The sequence below is a fragment of the Glycine soja genome, chromosome 3, assembly GCF_004193775.1.
Source record: "Glycine soja cultivar W05 chromosome 3, ASM419377v2, whole genome shotgun sequence".
NCBI lineage: Eukaryota > Viridiplantae > Streptophyta > Magnoliopsida > Fabales > Fabaceae > Glycine > Glycine soja.
In genome coordinates this window covers 19,070,521-19,088,293 of record NC_041004.1, presented here as the reverse complement: position 1 = coordinate 19,088,293, position 17,773 = coordinate 19,070,521, and the positions used below count along the sequence as shown (strand labels likewise).

General features: G+C 40.4%; 1 non-coding gene across 1 annotated transcript; it reads left to right on the top strand.

Annotated features, from left to right (window-relative positions):
* Positions 1-1,150: 1,150 nt before the first annotated feature.
* On the top strand, positions 1,151-1,257 carry LOC114407960. Its single transcript, XR_003665764.1, has one exon. It is a non-coding gene; the product is annotated as a small nucleolar RNA R71 (small nucleolar RNA).
* The last annotated feature ends 16,516 nt before the right edge of the window (positions 1,258-17,773 follow it).

The following is a 17,773-nucleotide window of genomic DNA, read 5'->3' as shown; positions in this document are numbered from 1 at the left end:
ACACAAACATTGTAATCGATTACCAGTGGAAAGTTTTCAGAAAATCTGCCAACAATCACATCTTTTCATTAGATTTGTGAATGGTCATCAAAGGCCTATAAATAGGTGACTTGGGCACGAATTTTAGACAGAGAGTATTTTTGGTCCAAAATGTCTTATCCTCTCAAAAGACAATGAGAGAGATTCCAAAAGAACTTCATTGTCAAATGCTCTCTCAAAAGAAATCCTTGACCAAACACTTGCAAAATCTATAAGGATTCTTACATGATCTTCATTGTAATATTCTTCTCTTGAAGAGAGAATTCTTCTTCCATTCTTCTTATTCAATGAGATTGGTTAAAAGACTGTGAGTCTCTTGTTGTAAAGCATCTGAACACAAGGGATGGGTTGTCCCTGTGTGGTTCAGACTTTGTAAAGGATTTTACAAAGATAGTGGAAATCTCAAGTGGGTTGCTTGAGTACTGGACATAGGCACGGGTTGTGGTCGAACCAGTATAAAACTGTGTTTGCATTCTCTCTTCCCTTATCTTATTTATTTTGTTGCAATCAATTGTGTCTTGCATGTTTAAAGAACATTGTTAAATTGATTGGTGTTGCTTCTTCTATATTCTAAGCCTATCCCTCTTAAGATTATTGAGGCCACAAGGTCCAACAAGGGTTGTATCTGTTGCTGGAGAGGTCATAATTGTTCTGCTGTGGTTGATTTTGCTGCTGAGGTTGAGGAGGTCTATTGTAAATATTTGCAGCATAGGCTTCAGGCTGCTCAATTGCTCCAGGTTGCGGCATGGAAGGGCAAAGGTCTGTATGGTGGTCAGCAGAGGAGCACAAACCACAAACCCTTGCGACAGGTACAGATTTCTGATTCAAGGCCAGCTGGGTTACCAAGTTAACCAATGCATCCAGTTTGCCTTCAAGCTTCTTAGTCTCAGATGATGCAGCTGAGTTTGTAGCTACCTCATGCACTCCTCTAATGACTATGGCATCATTTCTGACGCTAAACTACTGGGAGTTGGAAGCCATCTTCTCAATTAAATTCCTGGCTTCAGCAGGAGTCATGTCTCCAAGGGCTCCACCACTGGCAGCATCTATCATACTTCTCTCCATATTACTGAGTCCTTCATAAAAATATTGGAGAAGAAGCTGCTCCGAAATCTGATGGTGAGGGCAACTGGCACATAGTTTCTTAAATCGCTCCCAATACTCATACAGGCTCTCTCCACTGAGCTGTCTAATACCTGAGATATCTTTCCTGATGGTTGTGGTCCTGGAAGCAGGGAAAATGTTTTCTAAAAATACTCTCTTAAGGTCATCCCAGCTCGTGATGGACCTTGGAGCAAGGTAACAGTCCTTTGCCACTCCCTCTAATGAATGAGGAAAAGCCTTCAGAAATATGTGATCCTCTTGGACATCTGGGGGTTTCATGGTGGAGCAGACAATGTGAAATTCTTTCAAATGTTTGTGCGGGTCTTCACCTGCAAGGCCATGAAACTTTGGAAGAAAATGAATCAGCCCAGTTTTAAGAACATATGGGACATCCTCATCAGGGTATTGGATGCACAAGCTTTCGTAGGTGAAATCAGGTGCATCCATTTCCCTTAGAGTCCTCTCACGGGGTGGAGGTTGTGCCATGTTCTCAGAATGTGCAAAATCAGAATGCTCAAAATTATAATGCTCAAGATCAGGATGTTCAAAATCACCAATAACAGAATGCACAGATTCACCAGTAATGGAATGCTCAGAATGATCAAAAGGTATAAAATGATACCTAACTAATCTATGAAATGTCCTATCTATCTCAGGATCAAAGGGTTGTAAGTCAGATGGATTGCCTCTAGTCATACACTACATTCAGCATGCACACAACTAGTTGCCTTGTCATGTAAATAAAGGTGTAGGTTTGAACTACAGCTACCCTCAAATGATATCCAAATGACTTGAAATTTTGTGAGCAACCTTATAAAATGATGAGAAGATAGCACAAAAAATTTCAGACAAAAATTCAAAGTCTAACTATGAAAGCTAAAAATGGTAAGTTAAGAAAAATAAGTGAATAAAACTTGAAAAATAAAAAACTTTTGACAGAATTGCTTTTTTTTGGACGATGGAGACCTCAGCCGGCCATAGGTATGGCCGGCCAGCTGCCACGGCGTAGGAAATTTTTTTCTACCCCAAATGCATATATAATAATTGCGATTCTGATAACCAGAGCAAAAGTTATGACCGTTTGAAGTTTTGACAAACACAAAATTTGCTACTTTTTTGGAACTTTCAAATCTGACCAAACTAAAGGCTCTAGCTATTTTTCATACAAAATATGGATTAAAAGAAGTGACCACAAAAAAATTCAGCCAAAAATAACAACCCTAGCTACTAAAACAAAAAAAATCACAAATAATTCAGCATGGGTGGTCGCTAAAATCCGTCGCTAAGGGATTTCTACTACTACTCTGGTTTTCCGCAAGCAGAAATGGTCGCTAAGTCCGTCGCAAAACACTATTCACAGCAAAACACCCAAAACTGAAACAGGGGAAGCGCTTACCAGGAAAACTGAAACAGAACACACACTAAGCAAAATACCAAGATACTAAACAAACACTAACACACATACTAACACAATACTAACAATTAAACATAAAACACGAAAGAATTAAACACACGACGCGCTAGCTATTATGAACCTTTGGACACTGCTCCCCGGCAACGGCGCCAAATTTGGTCGAGGCCGTACCCGAATCAAATAAACATGAAAATGCAGTAGCTAGGAAGTGATCCTAGGTCGTTTCCCAACGAGCAGTGACACACCAAATGTTCATAATATACTTGCAGTAACAGTAACGGTTGGGGGGGTTTGTTTGTTTTGTGATTAAAGAGCAGAACAAGTAAACTGGAATACGAAACTACTAATATTAAAAACAAGTTGTTTCCTTTGATTCAGAAGCCATTCTCTTATCCTGGGTTATGGAGAATTCGTCCCTAACAGTCAACCACTTAATCCAACCCTATTTCAATTTACTAAGCGAAAATCAACTTAGGGTTGTCAATACGTGATTAGGCACCACATACACCAGTTAGCCCTTCGTCCATTAAGCATGAACGCAAGTTAGGCTCAGAGGCAATTAATCGAACACGAAGCGTGCACTGATTAATATTCACGAATTTGGGATAACTGGTGAAGGGAAAACTGCCAGGAAACCACATTACAAGCGAAACCTCAAAGAGAGTTGGGCTTCGTCCTCAAAAGGAAACAACACCAGAAAATCTAGCCTTCCATGGATTCAAACAGAAAATGCAAATGAAACATGAAGCAGAAACATAAATGAATAGAAACGTAAATGAACAGAAACGTAAATGAGACAGAAATGTAAATGAACAGAAACGTAAATGAATAGAAACGTAAATGAGACAGAAACGTAAATGAAAGTAGAAGAAGAAGCAAGAATGAACTCGTAATTAGAAGCAGAAAACGGAAATTTGCATTAAAAACGAAAACCGTAACAAGGGAACAGAAAAACGTGAAAACCTAAAACCAATGCTCTGAATAATGAAAATAGCATAACTGAATAGCCTTCCACGAATCCCAAGGCAGCTATTTAAAAAGAGTCACTCAAAGTCACTGGGCTCTATTACAATACTCTGGCCTAAAACGAAATAAACACTAAACAACATAAAATAAAATTGCGAAATTTCCTAATTAGAAATTAATTAAGGTAAGGGCTGCTTTATTTGCCCTCTTCAAGTCCATAACCAAAATCCGGATTACGCCCAATGTTTCATTAATTCCTGAAATTAGATTAAAAACATCAAATTAGCTAAATGAGCCCAAATAATAAAACTGCCTGATTAATTGACAATTAAGACCAATCAGTAATTAAAATGGTGCAAAAAGGGTTTAGAAAATAGAAGAAAATGATGGCACATCAGGACCATTACTCTCAAAGGCAATATTTTTTCATAATAATGTTTGAGATTAATATTTATGTACAATATGTGTATTTTAGACTTTTATACGATTATGAAATTAGGAATGTTTTTTTCTTACACACTTAAACTAAGCATATTTTGTGATGTAAGGTTTCAATGCGTTCACATGGGTGTCAATGATCTATTTAATGGGAGAACTCGTGTTCAATTCCCATCTTGTCCAAAATATATTCCATTGGATCAATAATGGTGATGTACCGGAAGTGGGATTAGTCTCTGGCCTAGTAGGTTAGGGGACACTTGAGATTTCAGACATAAGACAAAAAATTACTAAACATATTGCATCATTTAATGTTCTTATTGAATTATAATCTATTATTTAACGATATAATATTTAATGTTGTGAGTAAATGATATAAGGTGTACTAAATAATTTAATTATATATAGAGAGATGCATGCGTCTATTAATTTTAACAAATAATATAATATTATTTGTATTACATAATAATTAATGATATTATTAAAATTTTCATAATATTTAATGCTATTATTGAATTAAATTATACATAGTTAGTGATATAATATTAATGATGTTATTAAATAATATTAATTTCATTGAAGTTTTTTCAAAAATATAAAATTTAATAACGTTGTTAAATTTAATTTTAATCCAATGTATTTAATAATTGACTTAAATACAATTTTGGTTCCTAGATTTCTTAAAATCTAAAATTTTGATCATCCTAATTTAAAATATAGATATTTAGACCCTTTATTTTTTAAAATTCATATTTTTAGTTCTCCTATTTTAAAATAGAGACATTTAAGCTCCTACTATTGTAAAATTGCAATTTTGGATCAACTAATGGCAAACGGAAAGTATTGACGGTTAAGATAATAACATTGAATATGACATAGATTAAACTAATTATCCTGTGTCAAATTCCTTAATCTGGACCACATCAAGTCATTTCTTATTGATTAACACTTTTTGAATTTGATGGAAGAACAAAATTGTGAATTTTACACAACTAGAGGACTAAATGACTATTTTAAAATAGGAGAACTAAAATTACATAATTTAAAAATAGGAGGATTAAATGTTTCTATTTTAAAATAGATTGACCAATGCGAAATTACATATTTTTAAATATAGGGGGATCAAAATTACACAAGAGTGTGTTTGGATAAGGCAATTTAAAATTCTATAGAATTTTAAATGCTTCATTTGAAATTATTTCATTTTCAAAATTTTGTACTTGGATAAAGAAGTTAAGTTTCTTCATTTTTAGAATTTTATGCTTGGATAAAGAAATTGAATTACTTACTTTTCAAAATTTTCTTGTTTTGATAAAATATTATATTTGAATAAAACAAGTTTTTTAAATAAAATAATTATTTTTTCGTTAATAAATTCTGTCGTATTTGTCGAGTGTGGTATTTCAATAAATATGTACTATTTTAATCTCTTTCAATTAAGAATATATTAATTCAACTGTTTAAATCATTATTCCATTTACAGCCCACTACAAAGCTCTATAACCTTACAAGGCGAAACTATTTAGCAGACAAAATGGCATATATTAAATGTGATCTTAGAACCACCACAACAACAAAAATATACAAATCAGAATTCACAGGGTTTTTTCGACAATAAAATCAGAGGTATGAATGTATAGTTCCACCTTAGAATTCTATTTAAAAGTCTTCAAATAAAACTATGATTTCTACAAAAGTCATTGTCCAGTAATGCAACTTCTTTTTTGGCTACAAGTTTAACCTTTCTTCATTCACAACGTTCTATGGCTGAAGCCCAAGTGAATTTCTTACTCATGGTTGGGTCACTTCACCTCAAGCTATGCAACTTGCATTGTTTGAGTTGTGATTTCTGCCATATGTTGTTTGGAAGTGACGCTTCTCTGTTTAGTGGTTGTACTGCTTTTTCTTATAATAGGGGCAACTTACACCAAGAAAATGAATATCATATCAACCTCCAAAATGTTTTTCCATTCCAAAGCTACATCTATGATATTATAGGTACATGCATACATAATTAGATTTGCAACAATACAAGTCTAGTTTTCAATTATAATAGTTCTTCTAGTGTCACACAAATTTGCATCATGAGACCTAACTTATTTTGTTTTAACAAGCTTTGATGTTGTTATTGCAGGCAATATCACAAATAAAAACAGTTTATGCTTTTGTTGGAGAGAGCTCTGCAACCAAATCCTTTATAGAGAACATGGAAAAACAATATGTTATAAGCAAAGGGGAGGCAGTTGCGAAGGGAGTTGGGATAGGGATGTAGCAAACAGAGAGTTTCTATTCTTGGGCTCTCATTGTATGGGTTGGAGCTATTGTGGTTAGAGCTGGAAGAGCAACCCCATAAGACATAATGACTGCAGTGATGAGTATTCTCTTTGGTGCCATGTAAGGAAGAAATCACCTTCAGGATTGTTTAGAATGGAGAAAATGGTTAATAATTAATGACTAAGTAACAAAAGTCTCCTTGTGAATTGCAGATCTCTCACTTACGCATCACGAGACATACAAATATTTAATTGATGTTATTTCGTATGAGTTATTACCTATTAACACTGTTTGATTTTGATGGAACAACAAAATTGTGAATTTTACAAAACTAGAGGGCTAAAATTGTCTATTTTAAAATAGGAGAACTAAAATTACACAATTTAAAAATAAGGGGACTAAATGTTTCTATTTTAAAAAAGAGTGACTAATGCAAAATTACATACTTTTAAAAATAGGGCGCCCAAAATTACATAAGAGTGTGTTTGGATGATCCAATTTAACATTATAAAGAATTTTAAATGCTTCAATTGAAATTCATTCATTTTTAAAATTCTGTGTTTGGATAGAGAAATTAAATTTCTTCATTTTCAGAATTTTATGCTTGGATAAAGAAATTGAATTTCTTCATTTTCAAAATTTCTTATTTTGATAAAATATTATATTTGAATAAAACAAATTTTTTTATTAAAATAATTATTTTTTTCATTAACAAATTTGAAGTAGTGGCTACAGGAAGAGCACTGTTATTTCCCTGGTTGACCATCATGTAACCTAGCTACCTTCAAGGATTTTATGACCCATTCTACCATCATGTACTGAATTTTCATTAACAATCCAGCTAACTATCACGTGCAATCCATCTACTCCTCCAACAGGTTCCCATAACAGCCAGAGAAAGCAATCCTTCAAGGATTGTCCTTATCAATTCCAACAGGGAATTAACATATCCTTTTGAATTAGCAAAATCAAGGATTACCCCAAAACATGGAGAGAATTAACATATCCTTTTGAATTGCATCAGGGAAGGTACTCAAGTCTCGCAGAAGGTGATGTAATAGCCCAATCTCCTACCACCTTACTTCGTTGTGTTTCATTGGCCAATTTATTTGAAGAAAAATATTTACCTAAACACAAACCATTCCAAAATTCATACCCAAATCGTGCCCAAAACATAATCCTAAACACAAACCTACACTCTTCCTAGTCCGTCAAATCCACAAGCCTACCTCCCTTACCTCCTACTCCTATAATTACAATTCAAATGCCCAAAACTCTGGAAATATAAAAAAAATGTCACCATCTGAGATGCAGATTCGTAGAGAGAAAGGTATATGTTACACTTGTGATGAGAAGTTCACTTCTTCCCATAGGTGTCCTAACAGGAAATACTTACTGTTACAAATGGATGATGATGACAATGATGAGTTGCAACCAGATACTTCTCCTGGGAATGAAGAAGCATTGGGAAGCTTGAGCTTGGACCATCATTTATCTTACAATGCACTGAAAGGTTCCTCAGGTTTAGGAACTATGAAGTTTAGTGGTACAATTAATGGCATGGCACTACAGATATTACTTGATAATGGTTGCTCAGATAATTTTTTACAGCCTCAAATTGCTAAGTGTTTGAAACTTCCAATTGAACCTGCTCCAAATTTCCAAGTCTTACTTGGAAATGGGCATTCATTAGTTGCTGAAGGTTTGGTGAAGCAACTAAAAGTCATGGTTCAGGGTCATCCCCTCCAATTGCCAGTGTATCTCCTTCCAATCTCTGGTGTTGATTTGGTACTTAGAGCCACATGGCTTGCCACATTGGGTGCCCAAGTTTTGGATTATAGCAAAATTACCTTGAAATTTTACAAGGACAACTAGTTTGTAACACTACATAGTGATCAACCATAATTACCTAGCCCTGCTCAATTTCATCATCTAAGGAGAATGCACAATACTCATGCTATATGTCATGCCTTAATTTCGTCCGGGGACTATTGTTTGATGGTATGCAACCTTTGGTTGACCGCTTCGAGGTACTTGGCACCCTTTCTTGCACAATACGTGAAGTTCCGAGACATGCCGGAAATCAAAAGGAAGCATTGTTACGCAATCCGTGAAATTCCATAACATGCCGAAAATCAAAAGGAAGTATTGTTACACAATCCGTGAGTTTCCGTAACATTCCAAAAGCTAAAAAAGGAGTGATTACATGACCCATAAGGTTCCGTAACCTTACGAAAAGAAAACAAGTATCGTTACGAAATTCATAAAGTTTTGTAACGTTACGGAAAAAGAATCACCAAAAAAAGCAAAGAGGATGTATTTAGTAAAAAAGGGGGTGCAAATAGCAACCAGGCCCACTTGGGCCTTCCAGATTGTTCCTCCAGAAGGAGGTTGCTTCTGGAGGAAGCAACCTGGCTCGCCTGGGCGAGCTGGGTGGCAAGCTCCTCTCTATTTTCCTATAAATAGAGGGAGGAGTGAAGAAGAAAAGGGTTCAGCCTTCTTGGCATTTCATAATCACTTAAAATTAGTAAGGAAAATTGTTTCCGTGAATAAAATCCAAGCCGAGGCGCTTCTGTAACGTTTCCGTAACGTTTCCGAGGGTGATTTCGCGAATATTTTCAACTGTTCTTCATCGTTCTTCGGTCTTCAACCGGTAAGTTCCCGAAATTGAAATTTTCAATTCATTCTATATACCCTTGGTGGTCCCCACTTGTTTCGCGAGCTTTTATTTTCATTTCATTTACTTTCCGTACCCCCTTTTGACGTGCTTCAGTCATTTACTTAAGTCATTTTCTCGCCTAATCAAAAAATAAAATAAATTTCCACCGATCATTTGATTTGTAATATCCGTTAATTTCTGTTAAAATGAAATCCGACCATTCGGTCATGTCGTAACCCCGTTGGAAATCAAAAAGAGGTAAAATAATAATATAATAATCAAAAAATATCTTTTAGTAAAATAAACAAAAAAAGCAATTGGACGTCTCTTTGGGATTTCTCTTTCTTAATTGAATTGACTAATAACTAAAGTGAAACTAAGGCTAAAATAAACTCGCAAAGTCAAGCTCGTCCGCAAAAAATCACTAAAAAGGATTTTAAGGTTCGATACCTCAGTTTTTTCTTACCAAGTAAAAATGGATCATTTTTAAGGTCCAACGCCTTAAAAAGACCACATTCCAAGTAAAAGAATCGCTTGATTTGCCCCTTTAGAAAGAACTACGTAGGTCTGATTTCCTCTTCGATGGAGGGTACGTAGGAGCAAGAGCCCCGCTTTTATCGACCTCAAAAATAAAAAAGAAATAAAAGGTTTAAATACATAATTTCACACAATCCTAATCTAAGGTTGTTGTCCTTTGGGACAAACGTGAGAGGTACTAATACCTTCCTCAAACGTAAATACAACTCCCGAATCTGGAATATTCTTCATGACTGGTTTCCTTCGGTTTTTCCAACGTTTTCCACAAATAAACGTTGGTGGCGAATCCGCGCATTTTCCTCCTTTGGAAGACGCACCCGTGAACCTCGCCTCGCTCGCCCGCAAAAGGGTAGGTTGCGACAGTTGGCGACTCCACTAGGGACCTGTTTTTGTGAGTTACGCCTATTTTAGGAAAGTGTGGAATTGTGAAACTTTTGTGTGTGCGTTTTTCTTGAACTGTGTAAAAATAAGAAATGTTGTCTTTTCCACATTTTTACATTGCATTCTAAGCACCCACGGGTTTGAGTAAAAAGGGGCCCTATACCCGGGTTCATGGAAATCTAAGGAGTGGAGGTTAATCTATGGTCGTGCTAGGTCTCCGACTTGCTTGATTATAGTGAAACCTCGTCTAGAGCTTTCTCTCTTTATAATGTGTTGTCGCTGGTATTCCATACCGCCGCAATAATATTATCTTGAGTGATGATACCTCTAGAAAACAGCCATGTGAGATATGGATCGTTGGGAGTAGTTATTAGAGACCCCTAGATATTATCCTATAGGTCCCCAAATAGGGGCATGGAGCAAACACGCTCTATGCCATTTGTTCTCATGCATTCTTCTGTGAATAGCACATGAATTATAGTTTTGCTGTATAGCTAGTGATAATTTGTCTCTTTAAGAGTAATGCGTCACTTTTTAATGCATGTGTTGGGGTGCCGCAACGCCTAGGACGTAGTATTAAAAAGATGGATCTTTTTCGGTCTCGCATATGTAAATTACCACTTGTTTGTTTTTCTTTTCGTTTCATGCATGCGCATTGCATCATTCATATCAGAGTCTTGATCCACCCCTTTTTAGGTAAATAATGGGGACAAATCAAAACGGAAAAAGATTCTATCAAGTCAAGATTAAGAGCCTAGATGTCGCCAGCCTTAAGGAGTTGGGACGGTTGATGGGACCCCTCCAAAAGCAAGCCTTCCGCAAGGTGTACGGAAAGATTTTAAATTTGACCACAGCGGAGGTATTTATGGAAGCCATTGTATCCCTCGCCCAATACTATGGCCAGCCGTTGAGATGCTTCACGTTTGGGGACTTCCAAATAGTACCGACTGTTGAAGAATTTGAGGAGATTTTGGGATGCCCTCTTGGGGGAAGAAAACCGTATCTTTTCTCCGGGCTTCTTCCCTCCTTGAGCAAGATTGCAACTGTGGTCGGAGATTCAGCGAGAGAGTTGGATTGTATGAAGCAAACTTGAAACGACGTAGTGGGCCTACCGCGGAAATACTTGGAAGGCAAGGCAAGGGATATGGCAAATCTAGAGGAATAGGTCCCGTTTGCGGATATACTAGCTTTGCTAATCTTTGGGGTTGTCCTCTTTCCAAACGTGGACGGTTTGGTGAACCTAGTCGCAATTGATGCTTTCCTTGCATATCACCATAGCAAGGAGAGCCCGGTGGTAGCTATCTTGGCGGACTTATTTGATACATTAGACCGAAGGTGCGAGAAGAACAGCGCACGGATTGTCTGCTGCTTTGTGTGTGGTTGGTTTCGCACCTATTCCAACAAGACATAAGACACCCGTGTCCGCTTCAAAGTTATCGCTCGTGCGTCGAAAAGAGAAGAGTCGATTGGGACCAATACTTGGCTGGGATAAGAGGCAGCACAATCAACTGGTTTCCTCGATGGAAGGAAGGAAAGGAGAGAGTTCTCTTCTCATGTGGGGACTACCCAAACGTTCTGTTGATAGGGACGAGGGGTTGTATTAACTATAATCCCGCACTTGCCATAAGACAGCTAGGGTACCCCATGAGGGGAGCACCGACGGAAGAGAGCCTCTCGCCTTTCCTTGTGAGAAATTTCAGTGCGCAAAGTCTCAAGATTGTACAAAGAGTCCACAAGGCGTGAGAAAGCCCGTTAAGGAAAGATAAAGAACTTAGGAGCATTCGTAATGGCATCATCGATGGTTATCATGAATGGCTAAGAGTTTACACACGAGGGTTAGATTGGCTCTCCAAGTTGAAAATTATCAACGAGGAGAACTTCGAAGCTCCGGAAGAGGATGAAGAAGTCCAAGCTCTAAAATCAGAGCTAGGAAAGGCAAGACTCGCCAAAGAAAAATTCAATTTAGTCGCTACAGACATCCAGAAAGAGTGTGCTAAATTACGAGAGGAAAATACGGCTACTGCAAGAGCCCTCGAACGAGAAACCAAGAGGGCTCACAAGGAAGAGCATGGCCGAGATAAATTCCGAGGAGCTTTGTAGGGCAGCAACAATGAGCTCAAGCTCCGGAGAGAGGAAAGAGACCAGTCACGAGTACATGGCATGACCTTAAAGGAGGAGTTAGCTGCTTGCTCAAGATCCAAGAGGAGTTTGGCCCAACACTTAGAAGCCACGGAGCAAAGCAAGCTAACTATAATAGGACAATACAAAGAAGAGTTAAGCTAGTCTTTGACCCATGAAAAAAAACTAGTAGAGGACTTCGCACAAGCGTACGCCGAGAAGGAAGCAAGAGGGAGGGTGATTGATGCATTGCATCAAGAAGCGACCATGTGGATGGATAGGTTCGCCTTAAGCTTAAATGGAAGTCAAGACCTCCCGCGACTGCTAGCCAAAGCAAAGGCCATCGCTGAAGTGTGTTCAGCCCCAGAAGAAATTCACAGGCTAATCAATTACTGTCAACACATGATAGATTTAATGGCCCATATAATTAGAAACCATTAGGTTCTGTTGTAACACTTTTGTATGATCTTGGCTAGATGAAAGCTTTGTTCCTTTTTATAAAAAGAGAAGTTCTGAAACTCATCATGTTATCTAAAAAAGGCCTTAAGGTGGATCCAAGTGCTCTGATCATTCATTAGCATATTCATGTTTGGGTAGCATACTCACCACTATTTGTTTCTTTAGGGAACTCACCATAACTAAAAAAGCACAAAGGCACCCCTATAACACTCGATCCAGAAGTAAGATGGATAACGAAGAGGGAGTGCAAGAACAGATGAAGGTCGACCTATCGGCCTTAAAAGATCAAATGGCTTCTATCACGGAGGCCATGCTAAAGCTTCAAAAAACTATAGAAGATAATGCTACGACGGCTGCTTCCAATACAGCTAGGGAAGCGGAACCGGTGCTACAGCCCGCAATAAACTAGGGCCGAGACAGAAACACGACGGGTTTCAATCGGAGGTATAGTCCTCAAGCCTACCCTTATGGTTTGCCTCCGGACTTCACTCCCCATACTGCTCCAGACGATTTGAGCCAAGTCCCTACCTTCAAGGGACAACTCCCTCCTCATGCCGACTATCCTCTACAGGAAGATGATGAAGGAGATGCCCATTTAGGCCCTCTACTTCCCCTCAAGGAACCATCCCCCATGAGTTGCCCCAACCAAACATAGTCCGCCATGCCTCGTCTCCATCCGCACTCGTTAAGGAACTTGTTCCCTTTGCAAAAGACAAGGGAAAGATTGATCTACTTGAAGAGAGGCTAAGAGCGGTAGAAGGCCTCGGCAACTATCCGTTCTCGGATTTAGCGGATCTGTGTCTGGTACCTGACATCATCATTCCCCCCAAGTTTAAAGTACCAGATTTTGATAAATACAAAGGGACGATGTGTCCAAAAGGTCATCTTCGGATGTATTGCCGAAGGATGGGGGCATATTCTATGGACGAAAAGCTTTTATTGCACTTCTTTCAAGACAGCTTAGCCGGAGCAGCTGTGGCATGGTACACCAATCTGGAAGCTTCTCAGATCCGGTCATGGAAAGACTTGGAAACTACCTTCATTAGGCAGTACCAATACAACACGGATATGGCTCTTGATCGGAACCAACTTCAGAGCATGACCAAGCAGGAACATGAGTCCATTAAAGAATATGCTCAAAGGTGGAGAGACCTAGCAGCCCAAGTCGTCCCGCCTATGACTAAAAGGGAAATGATCACGGTTATGGTAGATATGTTGCCCACGTTCTACTACGAGAAGCTGATAGGATATATGTCGGCTAACTTTGCAGACCTTGTCTCCACCGGAGAAAGAATCGAGTCCGGACTGAGAAAAGGCAAGTTTGAATATGCCTCCAACGTTGCCCCAAACAACAATAGAAGAGCCCCAATGGTGGGCACACGGAAAAAGGAAGGAGATACCCACGCGGTCACCACCGCCCCAACATGGATGAAAACTCCCCAAAACGCCCAAAACTCATACCAACACAACCACCCGAACTTTTCGATCCGAGCTGGAAGTTCCCTCCCAACTCAAGTGGAAGGGCCTCCCGCAACAGAAAAAACGACTGCCCAACACACAGCTCCAACCATTCCCCGGCCAGCGAATAATACAACTCCTGGTGTGAGCTATAACAATACACGACACCCCCCGAAAGACCAATTCTCTCCTGTTCCCATGGCGTATTCCGAGTTGTGGCCCTCATTATTGGAAAATCATTTGGTGGTGGCCATACCCGGGAAGGTCTTCCAGCCACCATACCCCAAGTGGTACAACTCAAATGCCACGTGCGCATACCATAGTGGAGCCCCCGGACACAACATTGACTCTTGCCTGCCATTCAAGTATAAGGTGCAACACCTAATAAATGCCAGCTAACTATCCTTTCAAGAAGAGGGCCCCAACGTTAAAACCAATCCACTAGCCAGTCATGGGGGAGCTAGCATAAACACCATCAAAAAGGATAGGTCGTCAGAGTCAAAGAGACTAGAAGATGTGGCTACGTCTAGACGGTTCATCTACCAGTCGCTGCAGGCAACATGCATGGTCTCTCGTGGCGGAGGCAAAAGTGAGGAATGTCTGTTTCATCTCGGGGAATCACACGACATGGAAACCTGCCCCACGATAGAAGAGTTACTTCAACGGCTCATGGACTGGGGGAAGCTTGAAGTGTCCGAGGGAGATAGGGAAGAACCGCAGATTTGCATTCAGTTGACAGAAAGGAAGATTCCCCCAACCCCCAAAGCCCTAGTAATATGTTTCACTAGGAATGTGACCGGCTCCAGCTCCAAGTACCCCCCGACAGTGCCCAAGTCGACGTCGTTTTCCTATCAAAGCAATAAGGTCGTTCTGTGGAAGTATACCCCTCCCGCTTTTGGAGAAAGAGCTGCAACCGAGGTTGACTCCTTATCAGCCAAGGTGACCAACATCACCGGCCTTAGTGGCGTAACCCGCAGTGGCCGGGTGTTCGCTCCCCCTCACTCGGCGGAATTGCCCTCCAAGGGGAAAGCACCCATGATCCAAGAGCCCGCAGACACGGCCACACCCTCAAAAGAAGTGGATCCCCCGGTGATAAAAGGAGCTGAAAAGAAAGAAGGTCTTCAAGGAAAGGCGGTGACCTTGGAAGAGGCTCATGAGTTCCTTCGTCTCATCCAACAAAGTGAGTTTAAAGTAGTTGAGCAACTGAATAAAACTCCGGCAAGGATCTCTTTGCTCGAACTGCTCATAAACTCCGAGCCTCATCGTGCACTATTGGTAAAGGTCCTCAACGAAGCCCACGTAGCACACGACATCTCAGTCGAGGGTTTTGAAGGCATTGTTAATAATATAACTACCAATAACTATATCGCGTTCGCGGAAAAAGAGATTCCCGTTGAAGGGAGAGGGCACAACAAATCTCTACATGTGTCTGTCAGATGCATGGACCATGTCGTCGCTAAGGTGCTCATCGACAATGGTTCAAGTTTAAATGTGATGCCAAAGACCACCTTGGAGAAACTTCCTTTTAATGTGTCGCGTCTAAAACCAAGTTCGATGGTAGTACGAGCCTTTGACGGTAGTCGGCAGGAGGTGATGGGAAAAATCGACATCCCCATTCAGATAGGCCCCCACACTTGCAATGTGGTTTTTCAAGTGATGGACATAAATCCCGCCTACAACTGCCTTTTGGGGAGACCCTGGATTCACGCGCTAGGAGTGGTCCCTTCGACGCTTCACCAGAAATTGAAATTCGTGGTCGGTGGACTCTTGGTGATAGTGTCAGGCGAAGAAGATATGTTGGTGAGCTACCCCTCCTTCGCGCCATATGTGGAAGCAGCGGAGGAATCATTGGAAACAGCTTTCCAATCCTTCGAGGTGGTGAGTTGTGCATCTGTAGAAACAAGTCTGTTGCTACCTTGTCTCTCTAATGCGGCCCTAATGGTGGCACGGGTGATGCTCAGGCACGGTTATGAGCCCGGAATGGGTCTAGGCAAGGATAGCCACGGGAATACCGATGTGGTCGACATTAGGGGGAACCCGTACAAATATGGGTAGGGGTATGAACCCGAGAAACCAGGAAGAAGGAATGCGTCATCAAGACTCCGGGCAGATAGGGCATGGTCCGGCCATGTTAGCCAGTGTTTCACAAGTGTCGGGATAATGTTCGAGGAAGAGGTGGCGGCAATAAGAGAGGAGTCTCCACAAGATCCGCCAAGTTTCGTGCAACCGTGCCATCCCAATTCCCAAGTGGGAAACTGGCGCGTGATGAGCCAGTTGGAAGTCTATACCGCTGATTCAATGTAATTAGAGGCTATAGATTCCTTTCTCTTTTGTTTTGTGAAACCTACCTTATTAAATAACAAAGAGATCTTGTTTCATCTGTTCTTGCGATTCCACCTTTTCTCATATCATTTTGCATGTTTTTGTTTTTTGTCTTGACTGGTATAGATGTGAGGGTCGATTCTTTGAGGATCCTAACAACGAGGGTTTGATAATCGATTTTGACCGAGAAGTAAGTCAAACAATAAACGAAGAAGAGGAAGAGGACGTCCTTTCACCAGAGTTGGAGAGGTTGATCGCTCAGGAAGAACGCGAAATGAAGCCTCACCAAGAAGAAACCGAACTGATAAACTTAGAGACCGGGGAGGGAAAGAAAGAAGTGAAAGTAGGAACTGGTATGACCGTACCTATCCGCCAAGGTTTGATAACCCTTCTTGAAGAATATCAAGACATCTTTGCGTGGTCGTACCAAGACATGTCAGGTCTGGACCTCAACATTGTGCAGCATAAGTTGCCATTGAATCCTGGGTCTTCCCCGGTTAAGCAAAAACTACGAAGGATGAGACCTGAAATGTCTTTGAAAATTAAAGAAGTGAGAAAGCAGTTCCATGCGGGTTTCTTGGCTGTACCTCAATACCCGGAGTGGGTAGCCAACATTGTCCCAGTCCCAAAAAAGGACGGTAAAGTACGAATGTGCATAGACTATCGGGACTTAAACTGAGCCAGTCCTAAAGACAATTTTCCCTTGCCACACATTGATATACTGGTAGATAATACAGCCAAGTTCACCCTTTTCTCCTTTATGGATGGTTTCTCAGGGTATAATCAGATAAAGATGGCGCCCGAAGATGTGGAGAAGACTACTTTCGTCACCCTATGGGGAACATTCTGCTACAAAGTGATGGCCTTCGGGCTAAAAAATGCTTGGGCAACCTATCAGTGTGCCATGGTAGCGTTGTTCCACGACATGATGCATAAAGAGATAGAAGTCTACGTAGATGACATGATTGCCAAATCTCGGACCGAGGACGAACACCTCGTCAATTTGCGTAAGCTGTTTGGAAGGCTGCGGAAATACCAACTGAAACTAAACCCCGCCAAGTGCACCTTCGGGGTGAAATCGGGGAAGTTATTGGGATTTATCGTGAGCCAGAAAGGGATAGAGATAGATCCCGAGAAAGTGAAGGCCATCCTTGAAATGCCAGAGCCACGCACAGAGAAGCAGGTTCGAGGTTTCCTGGGCAGATTGAATTATATCGCGAGATTTATCTCACAACTCAGCCCTACCTGCGAGCCCATCTTCAAACTATTGCGTAAGAACCAGGCGGTCCTGTGGAACAGGGACTGCCAAAAGGCCTTCGAAAAAATCAAATAGAGCCTCACGAATCCCCCGGTGCTCATGCCACCTGTAACGGGAAGACCTTTTTTTCCTGTACATGACTGTGTTGGACAAGTCTATGGGGTGCGTGTTGGGACAGCACGACGACTCTGGGAAAAAGGAACAAGCCATTTACTATTTAAGCAAGAAGTTTACCGCCTGTGAGATGAATTACTCAATGTTGGAAAGGACGTGCTGCGCCTTGGTATGGGCATCACATCGTCTTAAGCAGTACATGCTCAGTCATACCACGTGGCTTATTTCCAAA